The sequence below is a fragment of the Elephas maximus genome, chromosome 9 (genome assembly GCF_024166365.1).
Source record: "Elephas maximus indicus isolate mEleMax1 chromosome 9, mEleMax1 primary haplotype, whole genome shotgun sequence".
In the NCBI taxonomy this organism is placed as follows: Eukaryota; Metazoa; Chordata; class Mammalia; order Proboscidea; family Elephantidae; genus Elephas; species Elephas maximus.
This window is the reverse complement of record NC_064827.1, coordinates 119,439,919-119,445,057: the sequence shown is the minus strand read 5'-3', so window position 1 is coordinate 119,445,057 and position 5,139 is coordinate 119,439,919. Positions and strand designations below refer to the sequence as shown.

The 5,139-nt window shown below is 40.2% G+C and overlaps 1 pseudogene; it reads right to left on the bottom strand.

The window, feature by feature from the left end:
• Positions 1 to 4,125: 4,125 nt before the first annotated feature.
• Positions 4,126 to 4,616, bottom strand: LOC126083133 (translationally-controlled tumor protein-like; annotated as a pseudogene).
• Positions 4,617 to 5,139: the final 523 nt, after the last annotated feature.

Here is a 5,139-nt window from a genome sequence, read left to right as displayed (position 1 = left end):
AGACTGGAAAAACCTCAAGAGTATGGCCCCCAGGCACCCTTTTAGCTCAGTATTGAAGCCACTCCTGAGGTTCACCCTCTAGCCAAAGATTAGACAGACCCATAAAACAAAACAAGACTAAAGGGGCACGCCAGTCCAGGCACAAGGACTAGAAGACAGGAGGGGACAGGAAACTGGTGGCTGGGAACCCAAGTTCAAGAAGGGAGAGTGTTGACATATCATGGGGTTGGTAACCAATGTTACAAAAAAAAATGTGTACTAATTATTCAGTGAAAAGCTAGTTTCTTCTGTAAACAGTTATCAAAAGCACAATAAATTTTTTTTTTAAAAATGCATTGATAATTATTGATGATTGAAATGCAAAAGCCGGAAACAAAGAAGTTTAAAAATATGGCTCTTGGTGATAAAAATGATGCCAGAGATCACAGGATAGAATTTTGAAAGAACAATAACTTATTCGTGGCAAGTATCTTTTTTCAAAACATAGATGGTGACTATATACCTAGGCTTCACCAGATGAAATACACAGGAATTAAATATGCTACATCTGTGGATAGAGACGATGGAAAAGCTCAATATTCTCAACCAGAGCAAGGCCAAGGGCCCACTGCAGAAGAGACCATCAATTGCTCACGTGCAAGTTCAAGCTGAAGGTGAAGAAAATTAAAACAAGTCCACAGGAGCCAAATATGACCTTGAGTATGTCCCACCTGAATTTGGAGACCATTTTGAGAATAGATTGGACTCATTGAGCACTAATGACCAAAGAACGGACAAGTTGTGGGATGACGTGAAGGACATCATACATGAATAAAGCAAAAGATTATTAAAAAGATAGAAAAGAAAGAAAAGGCTAAAATGGATGTCAGAAGAGACTCTGAAACTTGCTCTTGAATGTAGAGTAGACAAAGCAAATGGAAGAAATGTTGAAGTAAAACAGCCAAACTGAAGATGTCAAAGGGCAGCTCCAGAAGACAAAGTATTACAAGCAGACGTGCAAAGACCTGGTGCTTGAAAATCAAAAGGGAAGAACATGCTTGGCATTTCTCAAGCTGGAAGTACTGAAGAAAAAATTCAACCCTCAAGTTGCAATATTGAAGGATTCTATGGGCAAAATATTGAAAGACCCAGGAAGCATCAAAAGAAGATGGAGTCACTACCAAAAACTATTGGTCGATGTTCAACCATTTCAGGAGGCAGCATATAATTAAAAAATGATAGTATTGAAAGAAGAAGTCCAAGCTGCACTGAAGGCAATGGCAAAAAAACAAGGCTCTAAGAGTTGATGGAATACCAATTGAGATGTTTCAATAAACAGATACAGAACTGGAGATGTTCACTTGTCTATGAGAATAAATTTAGAAGACTGCTACCTGGCCAACTTACTGGAAAAGATTCATATTTGTGCTTATTCCAAAGAACAGTGATCCAACATAAGGCAGAAATTATCAAACAATATCGTTAATATCACACGCAAGTAAAATTTTGCTGAAGATCTTTCAAAAATGGCTGGAACAGTTTACTGACTAGGAACTGACAGATTTAAGCCAGATTCCAAAGCAGACATGAATGACGGATAACATTGCTGATTTTAGATGGATCTTGGCTGAAAGCAGAGAATACCAGGAATATGTTTACCTGTGTTTTATTATCTATGTAAAGACATTCGACTGTGTGGGTCATAACAAATTATGGGTAACATTGCCAAGAATGGGATTCCAGAACACATATTTGTGCTCATGTGGAACATGTACATAAAATAAGAAGTTACTACATGGTTTAAAGTCAGGAAATGTGTGTGTCAGGGTTGTATTCTTTCACCATACTTAGTCTGTATGCTGAACAAATAATCAGAGAAGTTGGACTATATGAAGAAGAACATGGTATCAAGATTGGAGGAAGACTCATTAGCAACCTGAGATATGCAGATGACACAAATTTGCTTGCTGAAAGCAGAGGGTCTGAAGCACTTGCTGATGACGATCAAAGATTACTGCCTTCACTATGGATTACACCTCGACATAAAGAAAACAAAAATCCTCATAACTGGACTAATGAGCAACATCATGATAAATGGAGAAAATATTGACCTTGTCAAGGATTTCATTTTCCTTGGATCCACAATCAACATCCATGGAAGCAGCAGTCAAGAAATCAAACAACTTTGGTGAAGGGTAAGACAGTACACAATACTGGGGAAGCCAGCACAACCTGTACAAGGCAAGGTCATATCAGCTCCATAGACACATCCAAATTCCCTGAGGGACCGGATTGCTGGGGTGAGGGCTGTGGGAACCATGATCTCTGGGACTATCTAGCTCAACTGGGGTAACATGTTTTATAAAGAATATGTTCTACATTTTACTTTGATAAGTAGCATCTGGGGTCTTAAAAGCCTGTGAGCTTTCATCTAGGATACTACATGGATCTCACCCCTTTGGCAGCAAGGAAAAATGAAGAAAACTAAAGATACAAGGGAAAGATTAGTCCAGAAGACTAATGGACCACATCTACCACAATCTCCACCAGAATGAGTCCAGAACAATGAGATGGTGCCCAGCTACCACCACTGACTGCTCTGACAGGGATCACAATAGAGGGTCCTGGACAGAGGTAAAGAAAAATGTAGAACAAAATTCTAACTCAGAAAGCGCAGACTTGCTGGTCTGACAGAGACTGGAGAGACCCTGACAGTATGGCCCCCAGACACCCTTTTAAGTCAGTAAAGAGGTCACTCCTGAGGTTCACCTTCAGGCAAAAATTGAACATGTCCAGGGAACAAAGCAAGACTGAAGGGGTGCACCAGCCCTGGGGCAGGGACTGGAAGGCAGGAGGGAACAGGAAAGCTAGTAATGGGGAGCCCAGGGTTGAGAGGGGAGAGTGTCGACATGTCATGGGGTTGTTAACCAATGTCATAGAACAGTGTGCATACTGACTGTATGATGAGAAACTAGTTTGTTCTGTAAACCTTCATCTAAAGTACAATTTAAAAAAAGAAATCAAACAACATGTTGCATTGGGCAAATCTTCTGCAAAAGACCTCTTTAAAGTTTTCAAAAGAAAAGTGTCACTTTGAGGACTAAGGTGGATCTGACCCAAGCCGTGATATTTTCTATTGCCTCATATGCATGCAGAAGCTGGACAATGAGTAAAGAAAACTGAAGAAGACTTGATGCCTTTGAATTATGGTTTTGGCCAAGAATATTGAACATACTACGGACTGCCAGAAGAATGAACAAGGCTGTCTTGGAAGAAATACAGCCAGAATGCTCCTTGGAAGTGAGTATGGCGAGACTGTCTCACATACTTAATACCTGTTTTCAAGAGAGACCAGTCTTTGTAGAAGGACATCATGCTTGGTAAGGTAGAGGGTCAGTGAAAAAGAGGAAGACTCTTGATGAGATAAATTGACACAGTGGCTGCAACAATTGTCTCAAACATAGCAACGATTGTGAGGACAGCGCAGGACTGGGCAGTGTTTCCTTCTGTTGTACATAGAAGTGCTATGAGTCAGAATCAACTTCACGGCAACTAACAACGGCAGCCGCAACAACATACATAATAAATCACAAAGGGGGCACAGTCATAGCTATGTCTTCTTCTGCTTCTTTTAGTTTCTTTTTATGCTTTTGGTAATCTCTTCCAGAGTTAATTACAATTGTAGGTGATGAAATTGTATAAGGGTCCACTTCAATGTTGGCACTGCTTTGAGCATGGTCTCTTCCTTTATTTCAGTTCAGAATTAAGACTTAATTCTTATTTTTATAGTCCTCTCCCAGAAGTATTTTAACTTGTAGAAATGATCTGAAGATAGCCTTACGCTTTATAATAGTGATCTACAGCCAGGCTCTAGCTTCTCCAGGAACACTACAGGACGAATTTTGTAAATATATTAAACTAAAAGACTTTCTCTCCAATGAGTTTAAATACATTTTATTTTTAGACAACCTACACAACATGTTTTTTTTTTTTTTCCTTAAAAGGCAATGTGTCTACTCCAAATAAATCAAGGTCAAAATAAATGAAGAGCTCGAGATGACACCAGTCTCATTTATCTAAATCCAGTTGTGCGGAAGAAAAGCAGCAGTCAGTTAGGATGACAGGTCCAAATAATTGCCAAGTTTATTAACATTTCTCCATTTCTAAGTCACCCTTAAAAAAAATCACATATGGGGTCACAGCATCCTCCTGGTAGGCCAGTGGAACAAGCATACCATCTGGGTTCATGTTTGAACCAGTGAACAGCTGATAGTTTTCAAAATCAGAAAGGATGTGCTTGTTTGTTCTGTAACCCCTGTCATAAAAGCTTTTACTCTTCCTGGTCTCGAGTCTTCCACTTTGCCTTTGAGTGATTTCCTGCAGTCTTTGATGTTCTTCTCGTAGGCTTCTTTTGTGAAGCTGGTTTCTTGCAAGTGATGGCTCATGACAACATCGACACCAGTGTTTACTGCACTTTTGGTTCTTTCACCATTGGGACCTTCAGCTGAGGCATTTCCACCAGGGAGTGAATCACCAATATTATTCTCTGTCCCACTGACCATCTTCCCCTCCACTTCCAGGCACAGCCTGACCTCAATCTCCTGGATCCTGTAAATGTTGGAGAACATCTCATCATGGCTGATGAAATGATGATGCTGGCTGGAGATGATGGGCAGCACTAACTTAGCAGGATCCTGAAGCTCGAAGCCAGTGTGATGCAGAATGGCACTTGGGGGCCTTCTTACACATAAACAAACACCTTATGGAATTGATTTTCAGGATTTGAAGGCTTAGGATCATGGTCTCATGGGACAACTCTGTCAATTGGCATTATATAGTTCATAAAGTTTATGTTCTACATATCCTAGTTTGGTGAGTAGTGTCTAGGGTCTTAAAAGCTTGTGAGTGGCCATCTAAGATACAAATATTGGTTTCTTCTCATCTGGAGCTAAAAGGAAGAAGGAAACCAAAGACTCAAAGGTGAAACTAGTCTACAGGACTAAGAGTCTACATGAACCATGGCCTCATTTATCCTGATACCAGAAGAACTAGATGGTGCCTGGCTACCGCTAATGACCATTCGGATCAGGGCCACAATAGATGGATCCCGATAGAATGTGAGAAAAATGTGGAACAAAGCTCAAATTCTTAAAACACCCA